Source organism: Hypanus sabinus, chromosome 9 (genome assembly GCF_030144855.1).
Source record: "Hypanus sabinus isolate sHypSab1 chromosome 9, sHypSab1.hap1, whole genome shotgun sequence".
Lineage (NCBI taxonomy): Eukaryota > Metazoa > Chordata > Chondrichthyes > Myliobatiformes > Dasyatidae > Hypanus > Hypanus sabinus.
Window position 1 is genome coordinate 52,089,159 of NC_082714.1, and position 18,317 is coordinate 52,107,475.

The following is an 18,317-nucleotide window of genomic DNA, read 5'->3' on the forward strand; positions in this document are numbered from 1 at the left end:
GTGTCTGGGTCCTGTTGTATAGTGATGTGTGTGATCTATACTGAGGAGTGTCTGGGTCCTGTTGTATAGTGATGGGTGTGATCTATGCTGAGGAGTGTCTGGGTCCTGTTGTATAGTGATGGGTATGACCTATACTGAGGAGTGTCTGTGTCCTGTTGTATAGTGATGGGTGTGATCTATACTGAGGAGTGTCTGGGTCCTCTTGTATAGTGATGAGTGTGATCTATACTGAGGAGTGATCGGCTCCTGTTGTATAGTGATGAGCGTGATCTATACTGAGGAGTGTCTGGGTCCTGTTGTATAGTGATGTATGTGATCTATACTGAGGAGTGTCTGGGTCCTGTTGTATAGTGATGTGTGTGATCTATACTGAGGAGTGTCTGGGTCCTGTTGTATAGTGATGTATGTGATCTATACTGAGGAGTGTCTGGGTCCTGTTGTACAGTGATGTGTGTGATCTATACTGAGGAGTGTCTGGGTCCTGTTGTATAGTGATGTATGTGATCTATACCGAGGAGTGTCTGGGTCCTGTTGTACAGTGATGTGTGTGATCTATACTGAGGAGTGTCTGGGTCCTGTTGTATAGTGATGTATGTGATCTATACCGAGGAGTGTCTGGGTACTGTTGTATAGTGATGTATGTGTATCAATACTGAGGAGTGCCTGTTTCCTGTTGTATAGTGATGGGTGTGATCTATACTGAGGAGTGTCTGGGTCCTCTTGTTTAGTGATGAGTGTGAACTATACTGAGGAGTGATCGGCTCCTGTTGTATAGTGATGTATGTGATCTATACTGAGGAGTGATCGGCTCCTGTTGTATAGTGATGAGTGTGATCTATACTGAGCAGTGATCAGCTCCTGTTGTATAGTGATGGGTGTGATCTATACTGAGGAGTGATCGGCTCCTGTTGTATAGTGATGTATGTGATCTATACTGAGGAGTGTCTGGGTCCTGTTGTTTACTGATGAGTGTGATCTATACTGAGGAGTGATCGGCTCCTGTTGTATAGTGATGAGTGTGATCTATACTGAGGAGTGTCTGGGTCCTGTTGTATAGTGATGTGTGTGATCTATACTGAGGAGTGTCTGGGTCCTGTTGTATAGTGATGGGTGTGATCTATGCTGAGGAGTGTCTGGGTCCTGTTGTATAGTGATGTGTGTGATCTACACCGAGGAGTGTCTGGGTCCTGTTGTATAGTGATGGGTGTGATCTATGCTGAGGAGTGTCTGGGTCCTGTTGTATAGTGATGTGTGTGATCTATACTGAGGAGTGATCGGCTCTTGTTTTATAGTGATGAGCGTGATCTGTAGTGAGGAGTGTCTAGGTCCTGTTGTATAGTGATGTATGTGATCTATACTGAGGAGTGTCTGGGTCCTGTTGTATAGTGATGTGTGTGATCTGTACTGAGGAGTGTCTGGGTCCTGTTGTATAGTGATGGGTGTGATCTATACTGAGGAGTCTCTGGGTCCTGTTGTAAAGTGATGTATGTGATCTATACTGAGGAGTGTCTGGGTCCTGTTGTATAGTGATGTATGTGATCTATACTGAGGAGTGTCTGGGTCCTGTTGTATAGTGATGTGTGTGATCTATACTGAGGAGTGTCTGGGTCCTGTTGTATAGTGATGTATGTGATCTATACTGAGGAGTGTCTGGGTCCTGTTGTACAGTGATGTGTGTGATCTATACTGAGGAGTGTCTGGGTCCTGTTGTATAGTGATGTATGTGATCTATACCGAGGAGTGTCTGGGTACTGTTGTATAGTGATGTATGTGATCTATACTGAGGAGTGTCTGTTTCCTGTTGTATAGTGATGGGTGTGATCTATACTGAGGAGTGTCTGGGTCCTCTTGTATAGTGATGAGTGTGAACTATACTGAGGAGTGATCGGCTCCTGTTGTATAGTGATGTATGTGATCTATACTGAGGAGTGATCGGCTCCTGTTGTATAGTGATGAGTGTGATCTATACTGAGGAATGATCGGCTCCTGTTGTATAGTGATGAGTGTGATCTATACTGAGGAGTGTCTGGGTCCTGTTGTATAGTGATGTGTGTGATCTATACTGAGGAGTGTCTGGGTCCTGTTGTACAGCGATGGGTGTGATCTATCCTGAGGAGTGTCTGGGTCCTGTTGTATAGTGATGGGTATGACCTATACTGAGGAGTGTCTGTGTCCTGTTGTATAGTGATGGGTGTGATCTATACTGAGGAGTGTCTGGGTCCTGTTGTATAGTGATGTATGTGATCTATACTGAGGAGTGTCTGGGTCCTGTTCTATAGTGATGTGTGTGATCTATACTGAGGAGTGTCTGGGTCCTGTTGTATAGTGATGTATGTGATCTATACTGAGGAGTGTCTGGGTCCTGTTGTATAGTGATGTGTGTGATCTATACTGTGGAGTGTCTGGGTCCTGTTGTATAGTGATGTATGTGATCTATACTGAGGAGTGTCTGGGTCCTGTTGTATAGTGATGGGTATGACCTATACTGAGGAGTGTCTGTTTCCTGTTGTATAGTGATGGGTGTGATCTATACTGAGGAGTGTCTGGGTCCTCTTGTATAGTGATGAGTGTGAACTATACTGAGGAGTGATCGACTCCTGTTGTATAGTGATGTATGTGATCTATACTGAGCAGTGATCAGATCCTGTTGTATAGTGATGGGTATGATCTATACTGAGGAGTGTCTGGGTCCTCTTGTATAGTGATGAGTGTGATCTATACTGAGGAGTGTCTGGGTCCTGTTGTACAGTGATGTATGTGATCTATACTGAGGAGTGTCTTGGTCCTGTTGTATAGTGATGAGTGTGATCTATACTGAGGAGTGTCTGGGTCCTGTTGTATAGTGATGTATGTGATCTATACTGAGGAGTGTCTTGGTCCTGTTGTATAGTGATGAGTGTGATCTATACTGAGGAGTGTCTGTGTCCTGTTGTATAGTGATGAGTGTGATCTATACCGAGGAGTGTCTGGGTCCTGTTGTATAGTGATGTATGTGATCTATACTGAGGAGTGTCTGAGTGCTGTTATATAGTGATGAGTGTGATTTATACTGAGGAGTGTCTGGGTCCTGTTGTATAGTAATGAGTGTGATTTATTCCGAGGAGTGTCTGGGTCCTGTTGTATAGTGATGGGTGTGATCTATACTGAGGAGTGTCTGGGTCCTGTTGTACAGCGATGGGTGTGATCTATACTGAGTAGTGTCTGGGTCCTGTTGTATAGTGATGAGTGTGATCTATACCGAGGAGTGTCTGGGTCCTGTTGTATAGTGATGTATGTGATCTATACTGAGGAGTGTCTGGGTCCTGTTGTATAGTGATGGGTTTGATCTATACTGAGGAGTGTCTGGGTCCTGTTGTACAGTGATGTATGTGATCTATACTGAGGAGTGTCTGGGTCCTGTTGTATAGTGATAGGTGTGATCTATACTGTGGCGTGTCTGGGTCCTGTTGTATAGTGATGTATGTGATCTATACTGAGGAGTGTCTGGGTCCTGTTGTACAGTGATGGGTGTGATCTATACTGAGGAGTTTCTGGGTCTTGTTGCATAGTGATGGGTGTGATCCATACTGAGGAGTGTCTGGGTGCTGTTGTACAGCGATGGGTGTGATCTATACTGAGGAGTGTCTGGGTCCTGTTGTTTACTGATGAGTGTGATCTATACTGAGGAGGGATCGGCTCCTGTTGTATAGTGATGTGTGTGATCTATACTGAGGAGTGTCTGGGTCCTGTTGTATAGTGATGGGTGTGATCTATGCTGAGGAGTGTCTGGGTCCTGTTGTATAGTGATGTGTGTGATCTATACTGAGGAGTGATCGGCTCCTGTTGTATAGTGATGAGCGTGATCTGTAGTGAGGAGTGTCTAGGTCCTGTTGTATAGTGATGTATGTGATCTATACTGAGGAGTGTCTGAGTCCTGTTGTATAGTGATGTGTGTGATCTATACTGAGGAGTGTCTGGGTCCTGTTGTATAGTGATGTGTGTGATCTATACTGAGGAGTGTCTGGGTCCTGTTGTACAGTGATGGGTGTGATCTATCCTGAGGAGTGTCTGGGTCCTGTTGTATAGTGATGGGTATGACCTATACTGAGGAGTGTCTGTGTCCTGTTGTATAGTGATGGGTATGATCTATACTGAGGAGTGATCAGCTCCTGTTGTATAGTGATGAGTGTGATCTATACTGAGGAGTGATCAGCTCCTGTTGTATAGTGATGAGTGTGATCTATACTGAGGAGTGTCTGGGTCCTCTTGTATAGTGATGAGTGTGAACTATACTGAGGAGTGATCGACTCCTGTTGTATAGTGATGTATGTGATCTATACTGAGCAGTGATCAGATCCTGTTGTATAGTGATGGGTATGATCTATACTGAGGAGTGTCTGGGTCCTCTTGTATAGTGATGAGTGTGATCTATACTGAGGAGTGTCTGGGTCCTGTTGTATAGTGATGTATGTGATCTATACTGAGGAGTGTCTTGGTCCTGTTGTATAGTGATGAGTGTGATCTATACTGAGGAGTGTCTGGGTCCTGTTGTATAGTGATGTATGTGATCTATACTGAGGAGTGTCTTGGTCCTGTTGTATAGTGATGAGTGTGATCTATACTGAGGAGTGTCTGGGTCCTGTTGTATAGTGATGAGTGTGATCAATACCGAGGAGTGTCTGGGTCCTGTTGTATAGTGATGGGTGTGATCTATACTGAGGAGTGTCTGGGTCCTGTTGTACAGCGATGGGTGTGATCTATACTGAGTAGTGTCTGGGTCCTGTTGTATAGTGATGAGTGTGATCTATACCGAGGAGTGTCTGGGTCCTGTTGTATAGTGATGTATGTGATCTATACTGAGGAGTGTCTGGGTCCTGTTGTATAGTGATGGGTTTGATCTATACTGAGGAGTGTCTGGGTCCTGTTGTACAGTGATGTATGTGATCTATACTGAGGAGTGTCTGGGTCCTGTTGTATAGTGATGGGTGTGATCTATACTGTGGAGTGTCTGGGTCCTGTTGTATAGTGATGTATGTGATCTATACTGAGGAGTGTCTGGGTCCTGTTGTACAGTGATGGGTGTGATCTATACTGAGGAGTTTCTGGGTCTTGTTGCATAGTGATGGGTGTGATCCATACTGAGGAGTGTCTGGGTGCTGTTGTACAGCGATGGGTGTGATCTATACTGAGGAGTGTCTGGGTCCTGTTGTTTACTGATGAGTGTGATCTATACTGAGGAGGGATCGGCTCCTGTTGTATAGTGATGTGTGTGATCTATACTGAGGAGTGTCTGGGTCCTGTTGTATAGTGATGGGTGTGATCTATGCTGAGGAGTGTCTGGGTCCTGTTGTATAGTGATGTGTGTGATCTATACTGAGGAGTGATCGGCTCCTGTTGTATAGTGATGAGCGTGATCTGTAGTGAGGAGTGTCTAGGTCCTGTTGTATAGTGATGTATGTGATCTATACTGAGGAGTGTCTGGGTCCTGTTGTATAGTGATGTGTGTGATCTATACTGAGGAGTGTCTGGGTCCTGTTGCATAGTGATGGGTGTGATCTATACTGAGGAGTGTCTGGGTCCTGTTGTACAGTGATGTATGTGATCTATACTGAGGAGTGTCTGGGTCCTGTTGTATAGTGATGTATGTGATCTATACTGAGGAGTGTCTGGGTCCTGTTCTATAGTGATGTGTGTGATCTATACTGAGGAGTGTCTGGGTCCTGTTGTATAGTGATGTATGTGATCTATACTGAGGAGTGTCTGGGTCCTGTTGTATAGTGATGTGTGTGATCTATACTGTGGAGTGTCTGGGTCCTGTTGTATAGTGATGTATGTGATCTATACTGAGGAGTGTCTGGGTCCTGTTGTATAGTGATGGGTATGACCTATACTGAGGAGTGTCTGTTTCCTGTTGTATAGTGATGGGTGTGATCTATACTGAGGAGTGTCTGGGTCCTCTTGTATAGTGATGAGTGTGAACTATACTGAGGAGTGATCGGCTCCTGTTGTACAGTGATGTATGTGATCTATACTGAGGAGTGATCGGCTCCTGTTGTATAGTGATGAGTGTGATCTATACTGAGCAGTGATCAGCTCCTGTTGTATAGTGATGGGTGTGATCTATACTGAGGAGTGATCGGCTCCTGTTGTTTAGTGATGTATGTGATCTATACTGAGGAGTGATCGGCTCCTGTTGTATAGTGATGAGTGTGATCTATACTGAGGAGTGTCTGGGTCCTGTTGTATAGTGATGTGTGTGATCTATACTGAGGAGTGTCTGGGTCCTGTTGTATAGTGATGTATGTGATCTATACTGAGGAGTGTCTGGGTCCTGTTGTATAGTGATGTGTGTGATCTATACCGAGGAGTGTCTGGGTCCTGTTGTACAGTGATGAGTGTGATCTATACTGAGGAGTGATCGGCTCCTGTTGTATAGTGATGAGTGTGATCTATACTGAGCAGTGATCAGCTCCTGTTGTATAGTGATGGGTGTGATCTATACTGAGGAGTGATTGGCCCCTGTTGTATAGTGATGAATGTGATCTATACTGAGGAGTGATCGGCTCCTGTTGTATAGTGATGAGTGTGATCTATACTGAGCAGTGATCGGCTCCTTTTGTATAGTGATGAGTGTGATCTATACTGAGGAGTGATCGGCTCCTGTTGTATAGTGATGAATGTGATCTATACTGAGGAGTGTCTGGGTCCTGTTGTATAGTGATGTATGTGATCTATACTGAGGAGTGTCTTGGTCCTGTTGTATAGTGATGTATGTGATCTATACTGAGGAGTGTCTGGGTCCTGTTATATAGTGATGAGTGTGATCTATACTGAGGAGTGTCTGGGTCCTGTTGTATTGTGATGAGTGTGATCTATACCGAGGAGTGTCTGGGTCCTGTTGTATAGTGATCAGTGTGATCTATACCGAGGAGTGTCTGGGTCCTGTTGTATAGTGATGTATGTGATCTATACTGAGGAGTGTCTGGGTCCTGTTGTATAGTGATGGGTGTGATCTATACTGAGGAGTGACTGGGTCCTGTTGTATAGTGATGAGTGTGATCTATACTGAGGAGTGTCTGGGTCCTGTTGTATAGTGATGTGTGTGATCTATACTGTGGAGTGTCTGGGTCCTGTTGTATAGTGATGTATGTGATCTATACTGAGGAGTGTCTGGGTCCTGTTGTATAGTGATGTATGTGATCTATACTGAGGAGTGTCTGGGTCCTGTTGTATAGTGATGAGTGTGATCTATACTGAGGAGTGTCTGGGTCCTCTTGTATAGTGATGAGTGTGATCTATACTGATGAGTGATCGGCTCCTGTTGTATCGTGATGTATGTGATCTATACTGAGGAGTGATCGGCTCCTGTTGTATAGTGATGAGTGTGATCTATACTGAGGAGTGATCGGCTCCTGTTGGATAGTGATGAGTGTGATCTATACTGAGGAGTGATCGGCTCCTGTTGTATAGTGATGTGTGTGATCTATACTGAGGAGTGTCTGGGTCCTGTTGTATAGTGATGAGTGTGATCTATACTGAGGAGTGTCTGGGTCCTGTTGTATAGTGATGAGTGTGATCTATACTGAGGAGTGTCTGGGTCCTGTTGTATAGTGATGAGTGTGATCTATACTGAGGAGTGTCTGGGTCCTGTTGTATAGTGATGAGTGTGATCTATACTGAGGAGTGTCTGGGTCCTGGTGTATAGTGATGAGTGTGATCTATACTGAGGAGTGTCTGGGTCCTGTTGTATAGTGATGAGTGTGATCTATATTGAGGAGTGATCGGCTCCTGTTGTATAGTGATGTGTGTGATCTATACCGAGGAATGTCTGGGTGCTGTTGTACAGCGATGGGTGTGATCTATACTGAGGAGTGTCTGGGTCCTGTTGTATAGTGATGTGTGTGATCTATGCTGTGGAGAGTCCGGCTCCTGTTATATAGTGATGGGGGTGATCTATACTGAGGAGTGATCGGCTCCTGTTGTATAGTGATGGGTGTGATGTATACGGGAGTTTCTGGGTCCTTTTGTATAGTGATGAGTGTGATCTATACTGAGGAGTGACTGGGTCCTGTTGTATAGTGATGAGTGTGATCTATACTGAGGAGTGTCTGGGTCCTGTTGTATAGTGATGGGTGTGATCTATACTGTGGAGTGTCTGGGTCCTGTTGTATAGTGATGTATGTGATCTATACAGAGGAGTGTCTGGGTCCTGTTGTATAGTGATGTATGTGATCTATACTGAGGAGTGTCTGGGTCCTGTTGTATAGTGATGAGTGTGATCTATACTGAGGAGTGTCTGGGTCCTCTTGTATAGTGATGAGTGTGATCTATACTGATGAGTGATCGGCTCCTGTTGTATCGTGATGTATGTGATCTATACTGAGGAGTGATCGGCTCCTGTTGTATAGTGATGAGTGTGATCTATACTGAGGAGTGATCGGCTCCTGTTGGATAGTGATGAGTGTGATCTATACTGAGGAGTGATCGGCTCCTGTTGTATAGTGATGTGTGTGATCTATACTGAGGAGTGTCTGGGTCCTGTTGTATAGTGATGAGTGTGATCTATACTGAGGAGTGTCTGGGTCCTGTTGTATAGTGATGAGTGTGATCTATACTGAGGAGTGTCTGGGTCCTGTTGTATAGTGATGAGTGTGATCTATACTGAGGAGTGTCTGGGTCCTGTTGTATAGTGATGAGTGTGATCTATACTGAGGAGTGTCTGGGTCCTGGTGTATAGTGATGAGTGTGATCTATACTGAGGAGTGTCTGGGTCCTGTTGTATAGTGATGAGTGTGATCTATATTGAGGAGTGATCGGCTCCTGTTGTATAGTGATGTGTGTGATCTATACCGAGGAATGTCTGGGTGCTGTTGTACAGCGATGGGTGTGATCTATACTGAGGAGTGTCTGGGTCCTGTTGTATAGTGATGAGTGTGATCTATGCTGTGGAGAGTCCGGCTCCTGTTATATAGTGATGGGGGTGATCTATACTGAGGAGTGATCGGCTCCTGTTGTATAGTGATGGGTGTGATGTATACGGGAGTTTCTGGGTCCTTTTGTATAGTGATGAGTGTGATCTATACTGAGGAGTGACTGGGTCCTGTTGTATAGTGATGAGTGTGATCTATACTGAGGAGTGTCTGGGTCCTGTTGTGTAGTGATGGGTGTGATCTATACTGTGGAGTGTCTGGGTCCTGTTGTATAGTGATGTATGTGATCTATACTGAGGAGTGTCTGGGTCCTCTTGTATAGTGATGAGTGTGATCTATACTGATGAGTGATCGGCTCCTGTTGTATCGTGATGTATGTGATCTATACTGAGGAGTGATCGGCTCCTGTTGTATAGTGATGAGTGTGATCTATACTGAGGAGTGATCGGCTCCTGTTGGATAGTGATGAGTGTGATCTATACTGAGGAGTGATCGGCTCCTGTTGTATAGTGATGTGTGTGATCTATACTGAGGAGTGTCTGGGTCCTGTTGTATAGTGATGAGTGTGATCTATACTGAGGAGTGTCTGGGTCCTGGTGTATAGTGATGAGTGTGATCTATACTGAGGAGTGTCTGGGTCCTGTTGTATAGTGATGAGTGTGATCTATATTGAGGTGTGATCGGCTCCTGTTGTATAGTGATGTGTGTGATCTATACCGAGGAATGTCTGGGTGCTGTTGTACAGCGATGGGTGTGATCTATACTGAGGAGTGTCTGGGTCCTGTTGTATAGTGATGTGTGTGATCTATGCTGTGGAGAGTCCGGCTCCTGTTATATAGTGATGGGGGTGATCTATACTGAGGAGTGATCGGCTCCTGTTGTATAGTGATGGGTGTGATGTATACGTGAGTGTCTGGGTCCTGTTGTATAGTGATGAGTGTGATCTATACTGAGGAGTGTCTGGGTCCTGTTGTATAGTGATGTGTGTGATCTATACTGAGGATTGTCTGGGTCCTGTTGTGTAGTGATGAGTGTGATCTATACCGAGGAGTGTCTGGGTCCTGTTGTATAGTGATGTGTGTGATCTATACTGAGGAGTGTCTGGGTCCTGTTGTATAGTGATGAGTGTGATCTATACTGAGGAGTGTCTGGGTCCTGTTGTATAGTGATGGGTGTGATCTATATTCAGTAGTGTTTGGGTCCTGTTGTATAGTGATGGGTGTGATCTATACTGTGGAGTGTCTGGGTCCTGTTGTATAGTGATGGGTGTGATCTATACTGTGGAGTGTCTGGGTCCTGTTGTATAGTGATGTATGTCATCTATACTGAGGAGTGTCTGGGTCCTGTTGTATAGTGATGTATGTGATCTATACTGAGGAGTGTCTGGGTCCTGTTGTATAGTGATGAGTGTGATCTATACTGAGGCGTGTCTGGGTCCTCTTGTATAGTGATGAGTGTGATCTATACTGAGGAGTGATCGGCTCCTGTTGTATAGTGATGTATGTGATCTATACTGAGGAGTGATCGGCTCCTGTTGTATAGTGATGAGTGTGATCTATACTGAGGAGTGATCGGCTCCTGTTGTATAGTGATGAATGTGATCTATACTGAGGAGTGATCGGCTCCTGTTGTATAGTGATGTATGTGATCTATACTGAGCAGTGATCAGCTCCTGTTGTATAGTGATGGGTGTGATCGGTACTGAGGAGTGATCGGCTCCTGTTGTATAGTGATGTATGTGATCTATTCTGAGGAGTGATCGGCTCCTGTTGTATAGTGATGAGTGTGATCTATACTGAGGAGTGATCGGCTCCTGTTGTATAGTGATGTGTGTGATCTATACTGAGGAGTGTCTGGGTCCTGTTGTATAGTGATGAGTGTGATCTATACTGAGGCGTGTCTGGGTCCTCTTGTATAGTGATGAGTGTGATCTATACTGATGAGTGATCGGCTCCTGTTGTATCGTGATGTATGTGATCTATACTGAGGAGTGATCGGCTCCTGTTGTATAGTGATGAGTGTGATCTATACTGAGGAGTGATCGGCTCCTGTTGGATAGTGATGAGTGTGATCTATACTGAGGAGTGATCGGCTCCTGTTGTATAGTGATGTGTGTGATCTATACTGAGGAGTGTCTGGGTCCTGTTGTATAGTGATGAGTGTGATCTATACTGAGGAGTGTCTGGGTCCTGTTGTATAGTGATGAGTGTGATCTATACTGAGGAGTGTCTGGGTCCTGTTGTATAGTGATGAGTGTGATCTATACTGAGGAGTGTCTGGGTCCTGTTGTATAGTGATGAGTGTGATCTATACTGAGGAGTGTCTGGGTCCTGGTGTATAGTGATGAGTCTGATCTATACTGAGGAGTGTCTGGGTCCTGTTGTATAGTGATGAGTGTGATCTATATTGAGGAGTGATCGGCTCCTGTTGTATAGTGATGTGTGTGATCTATACCGAGGAATGTCTGGGTGCTGTTGTACAGCGATGGGTGTGATCTATACTGAGGAGTGTCTGGGTCCTGTTGTATAGTGATGTGTGTGATCTATGCTGTGGAGAGTCCGGCTCCTGTTATATAGTGATGGGGGTGATCTATACTGAGGAGTGATCGGCTCCTGTTGTATAGTGATGGGTGTGATGTATACGGGAGTTTCTGGGTCCTTTTGTATAGTGATGAGTGTGATCTATACTGAGGAGTGTCTGGGTCCTGTTGTATAGTGATGGGTGTGATCTATACTGTGGAGTGTCTGGGTCCTGTTGTATAGTGATGTATGTGATCTATACTGAGGAGTGTCTGGGTCCTGTTGTATAGTGATGTATGTGATCTATACTGAGGAGTGTCTGGGTCCTGTTGTATAGTGATGAGTGTGATCTATACTGAGGAGTGTCTGGGTCCTCTTGTATAGTGATGAGTGTGATCTATACTGATGAGTGATCGGCTCCTGTTGTATCGTGATGTATGTGATCTATACTGAGGAGTGATCGGCTCCTGTTGTATAGTGATGAGTGTGATCTATACTGAGGAGTGATCGGCTCCTGTTGGATAGTGATGAGTGTGATCTATACTGAGGAGTGATCGGCTCCTGTTGTATAGTGATGTGTGTGATCTATACTGAGGAGTGTCTGGGTCCTGTTGTATAGTGATGAGTGTGATCTATACTGAGGAGTGTCTGGGTCCTGTTGTATAGTGATGAGTGTGATCTATACTGAGGAGTGTCTGGGTCCTGTTGTATAGTGATGAGTGTGATCTATACTGAGGAGTGTCTGGGTCCTGTTGTATAGTGATGAGTGTGATCTATACTGAGGAGTGTCTGGGTCCTGGTGTATAGTGATGAGTGTGATCTATACTGAGGAGTGTCTGGGTCCTGTTGTATAGTAATGAGTGTGATCTATATTGAGGAGTGATCGGCTCCTGTTGTATAGTGATGTGTGTGATCTATACCGAGGAATGTCTGGGTGCTGTTGTACAGCGATGGGTGTGATCTATACTGAGGAGTGTCTGGGTCCTGTTGTATAGTGATGTGTGTGATCTATGCTGTGGAGAGTCCGGCTCCTGTTATATAGTGATGGGGGTGATCTATACTGAGGAGTGATCGGCTCCTGTTGTATAGTGATGGGTGTGATGTATACGGGAGTTTCTGGGTCCTTTTGTATAGTGATGAGTGTGATCTATACTGAGGAGTGACTGGGTCCTGTTGTATAGTGATGAGTGTGATCTATACTGAGGAGTGTCTGGGTCCTGTTGTATAGTGATGGGTGTGATCTATACTGTGGAGTGTCTGGGTCCTGTTGTATAGTGATGTATGTGATCTATACTGAGGAGTGTCTGGGTCCTGTTGTATAGTGATGTATGTGATCTATACTGAGGAGTGTCTGGGTCCTGTTGTATAGTGATGAGTGTGATCTATACTGAGGAGTGTCTGGGTCCTCTTGTATAGTGATGAGTGTGATCTATACTGATGAGTGATCGGCTCCTGTTGTATCGTGATGTATGTGATCTATACTGAGGAGTGATCGGCTCCTGTTGTATAGTGATGAGTGTGATCTATACTGAGGAGTGATCGGCTCCTGTTGGATAGTGATGAGTGTGATCTATACTGAGGAGTGATCGGCTCCTGTTGTATAGTGATGTGTGTGATCTATACTGAGGAGTGTCTGGGTCCTGTTGTATAGTGATGAGTGTGATCTATACTGAGGAGTGTCTGGGTCCTGTTGTATAGTGATGAGTGTGATCTATACTGAGGAGTGTCTGGGTCCTGTTGTATAGTGATGAGTGTGATCTATACTGAGGAGTGTCTGGGTCCTGTTGTATAGTGATGAGTGTGATCTATACTGAGGAGTGTCTGGGTCCTGGTGTATAGTGATGAGTGTGATCTATACTGAGGAGTGTCTGGGTCCTGTTGTATAGTGATGAGTGTGATCTATATTGAGGTGTGATCGGCTCCTGTTGTATAGTGATGTGTGTGATCTATACCGAGGAATGTCTGGGTGCTGTTGTACAGCGATGGGTGTGATCTATACTGAGGAGTGTCCGGGTCCTGTTGTATAGTGATGTGTGTGATCTATGCTGTGGAGAGTCCGGCTCCTGTTATATAGTGATGGGGGTGATCTATACTGAGGAGTGATCGGCTCCTGTTGTATAGTGATGGGTGTGATGTATACGTGAGTTTCTGGGTCCTTTTGTATAGCGATGAGTGTGATCTATTCTGAGGAGTGTCTGGGTCCTGTTATATAGTGATGGGTGTGATCTATACTGAGGAGTGTCTGGGTCCTGTTGTATAGTGATGAGTGTGATCTATACCGAGGAGTGTCTGGGTCCTGTTGTATAGTGATGAGTGTGATCTATACCGAGGAGTGTCTGGGTCCTGTTGTATAGTGATGTATGTGATCTATACTGAGGAGTGTCTGGGTCCTGTTGTATAGTGATGGGTGTGATCTATACTGAGGAGTGACTGTGTCCTGTTGTATAGTGATGAGTGTGATCTATACTGAGGAGTGTCTGGGTCCTGTTGTATAGTGATGTGTGTGATCTATACTGAGGATTGTCTGGGTCCTGTTGTGTAGTGATGAGTGTGATCTATACCGAGGAGTGTCTGGGTCCTGTTGTATAGTGATGTGTGTGATCTATACTGAGGAGTGTCTGGGTCCTGTTGTATAGTGATGAGTGTGATCTATACTGAGGAGTGTCTGGGTCCTGTTGTATAGTGATGGGTGTGATCTATATTCAGTAGTGTTTGGGTCCTGTTGTATAGTGATGGGTGTGATCTATACTGTGGAGTGTCTGGGTCCTGTTGTATAGTGATGGGTGTGATCTATACTGTGGAGTGTCTGGGTCCTGTTGTATAGTGATGTATGTCATCTATACTGAGGAGTGTCTGGGTCCTGTTGTATAGTGATGTATGTGATCTATACTGAGGAGTGTCTGGGTACTGTTGTATAGTGATGAGTGTGATCTATACTGAAGCGTGTCTGGGTCCTCTTGTATAGTGATGAGTGTGATCTATACTGAGGAGTGATCGGCTCCTGTTGTATAGTGATGTATGTGATCTATACTGAGGAGTGATCGGCTCCTGTTGTATAGTGATGAGTGTGATCTATACTGAGGAGTGATCGGCTCCTGTTGTATAGTGATGAGTGTGATCTATACTGAGGAGTGATCGGCTCCTGGTGTATAGTGATGTATGTGATCTATACTGAGGAGTGATCGGCCCCTGTTGTATAGTGATGAATGTGATCTATACTGAGGAGTGATCGGCTCCTGTTGTATAGTGATGTATGTGACCTATACTGAGCAGTGATCAGCTCCTGTTGTATAGTGATGGGTGTGATCGGTACTGAGGAGTGATCGGCTCCTGTTGTATAGTGATATATGTGATCTATACTGAGGAGTGATCGGCTCCTGTTGTATAGTGATGAGTGTGATCTATACTGAGGAGTGATCGGCTCCTGTTGTATAGTGATGTGTGTGATCTATACTGAGGAGTGTCTGGGTCCTGTTGTATAGTGATGAGTGTGATCTATACTGAGGCGTGTCTGGGTCCTCTTGTATAGTGATGAGTGTGATCTATACTGAGGAGTGATCGGCTCCTGTTGTATAGTGATGTATGTGATCTATACTGAGGAGTGATCGGCTCCTGTTGTATAGTGATGAGTGTGATCTATACTGAGGAGTGATCGGCTCCTGTTGTATAGTGATGAGTGTGATCTATACTGAGGAGTGATCGGCTCCTGTTGTATAGTGATGTGTGTGATCTATACTGAGGAGTGTCTGGGTCCTGTTGTATAGTGATGAGTGTGATCTATACTGAGGAGTGTCTGGGTCCTGTTGTATAGTGATGAGTGTGATCTATACTGAGGAGTGTCTGGGTCCTGTTGTATAGTGATGAGTGTGATCTATACTGAGGAGTGATCGGCTCCTGTTGTATAGTGATGTGTGTGATCTATACCGAGGAATGTCTGGGTGCTGTTGTACAGCGATGGGTGTGATCTATACTGAGGAGTGTCTGGGTCCTGTTGTATAGTGATGTGTGTGATCTATGCTGTGGAGAGTCCGGCTCCTGTTATATAGTGATGGGGGTGATCTATACTGAGGAGTGATCGGCTCCTGTTGTATAGTGATGGGTGTGATCTATACGGGAGTTTCTGGGTCCTTTTGTATAGTGATGAGTGTGATCTATACTGAGGAGTGATCGGCTCCTGTTGTACAGTGATGGGTGTGATCTATACTGAGGAGTTTCTGGGTCTTGTTGTATAGTGATGAGTGTGATCTATACTGAGGTGTGATCGGCTCCTGTTGTACAGTGATGTGTGTGATCTATGCTGAGGAGTGTCTGTGTCCTGTTGTTTAGTGATGTATGTGATCTATACTGAGGAGTGTGTGGATCCTGTTTTATAGTGATGAGCGTGATCTATAGTGAGGAGTGTCTGGGTCCTGTTGTATAGTGATGGGTGTGATCTATGCTGAGGAGTGATCGGCACCTGTTGTATAGTGATGGGTGTGATCTATGCTGAGGAGTGATCGGCTCCTGTTGTATAGTGATGGGTGTGATCTATACTGAGGAGTGATCGGCTCCTGTTGTATAGTGATGGGTGTGATCTATACTGAGGAGTGATCGGCACCTGTTGTATAGTGATGGGTGTGATCTATATTCAGGAGTGTCTGGGTCCTGTTGTATAGTGATGAGTGTGATCTATACTGAGGAGTGTCTGGTTCCTGTTGTGTAGAGATGAGTGTGATCTATACTGAGGAGTGTCTGGGTCCTGTTGTATAGTGATGAGTGTGATCTATACTGAGGAGTGTCTGGGTCCTGTTGTATAGTTATGAGTGTGATCTATACTGAGGAGTGTCTGGGTCCTGTTGTATAGTGATGGGTGCGATCTATACCGAGCAGTGATCGGCTCCTGTTGTATAGTGATGAGTGTGATCTATGCTGAGGAGTATCTGGGTCCTGTTGTATAGTGATGAGTGTGATCTATATTGAGGAGTGTGTGGGTCTTGTTGTATGATGATGAGTGTGATCTATACTGAGGAGTGATCGGCTCCTGTTGTATAGTGATGAGCGTGATCTGTAGTGAGGAGTGTCTTGGTCCTGTTGTACAGCGATGGGTGTGATCTATACTGAGGAGTGTCTGGGTCCTGTTGTATAGTGATGAGTGTGATCTATACTGAGGAGCGTCTGGGTCCTGTTGTATAGTGATGAGTGTGATCTATACTGAGAAGTGTCTGGGTCCTGTTGTCTAGTGATGAGTGTGATCTATACTGAGCAGTGTCTGGGTCCTGTTGTATAGTGATGAGTGTGATCTATACTGAGGAGTGATCGGCTCCTGTTGTACAGTGATGAGTGTGATCTATACTGAGAAGTGTCTGGGTCCTGTTGTATAGTGATGAGTGTGATCTATACTGAGGAGTGTCTGGGTCCTGTTGTATAGTGATGAGTGTGATCTATGCTGAGGAGTGTCTGGGTCGTGTTGTATAGTGATGAGTGTGATCTATACTGAGGAGTGATCGGCTCCTGTTGTACAGTGATGAGTGTGATCTATACTGAGAAGTGTCTGGGTCCTGTTGTATAGTGATGAGTGTGATCTATACTGAGGAGTGTCTGGGTCCTGTTGTATAGTGATGAGTGTGATCTATGCTGAGGAGTGATCGGCTCCTGTTGTACAGTGATGAGTGTGATCTATACCGAGGAGTGTCTGGGTCCTGTTGTATAGTGATGAGTGTGATCTATACTGAGGAGTGATCGGCTCCTGTTGTATAGTTATGGGTGTGATCTATACTGAGGAGTTTCTGGGTCTTGTTGCATAGTGATGTGTGTGATCTATACTGAGGAGTGTGTGGGTCCTGTTGTATAGTGATGGGTGTGATCTATACTGAGGAGTGTCTGGGTCCTGTTGTATAGTGATGGGTGTGATCTGTAGTGAGGAGTGTCTGAGTTCTATGCTCTATTGATGAGTGTGATCTATGCTGTGGAGAGTCCCGCTCCTGTTGTATAGTGATGAGTGTGATCTCTGCTGTGGAGAGTCCGGCTCCTGTTGTATAGTGATGGGTGTGATCTATACTGAGGAGTGTCTGGGTCCTGTTGTATAGTGATGTGTGTGATCTATACTGAGGAGTGTCTGGGTCCTGTTGTATAGTGATGAGTGTGATCTATACTGAGGTGTGATCGGCTCCTGTTGTAAAGTGATGCTGTGATCTATGCTGGAGCAGCGTCCCGCTCCTATATCTACCCCTGCCTACTTCCTTTTCATCACGATCACTGCTGAGACCTTCAGTTTGAGCAAATCAGAGTCCATTTCATCTATTTTTCCTTTGGTCACCTGGGAGAGGAAGGAGGGTGGAGGAAGGAGGGTGGGCTGGTTATGTCATGCCCTTCCAATGCTTTTATCCCTTGTTTTTGGTTTGTACACTTGATTCCCTTTTCTTTAACTCTGTTGCTCCCCCTCCTGCGGACAAGGAATAACTGAGAAATCCACTCTGAGTAACAGCCGCAGAGAGTGGGATAGCATGTGGTTTTTGTTCAAAGAGACTTGGGACAAATATTCTTGTCAAACATGGTGAAGTGCACTTTTTTTTGACCCCAACATTAAGGGGGTTTTAGATATTACAGCCTAACAGAATGGCCATCATTACACTCTCAGATCCCAGGCAAAACCCTCTGATCTCAACTTCACACATTTGAGAGAGAGAGAGAGAGAGAGAGAGAGAGAGGGGGGGAAGGAGTGTGAGAGGGAGAAGGGGAGGGAGAGACAGAGAGAGGAGGAGAGGGGGAGGGTAGAGGGACGGAGAGAGAGAAGAAAGGAGTTGATTGAAGGAGGCAGTGACAGAAAGAATAAAGGAGAGACAGAGCATAAAGGAGGAAGAGTTACATAAAAGCAACAGAAAGACAGAAAGAGAAAAGCAGATGAAGGGAA

The 18,317-nt window shown here is 45.1% G+C and overlaps 1 protein-coding gene across 1 annotated transcript in view; it reads right to left on the minus strand.

Annotated features, from left to right (window-relative positions):
* The window catches only part of baiap3 (BAI1 associated protein 3), a 222,272-nt gene that overhangs the window by 163,953 nt on the left and 40,002 nt on the right, over window positions 1–18,317 (minus strand). The window lies entirely within an intron of this gene.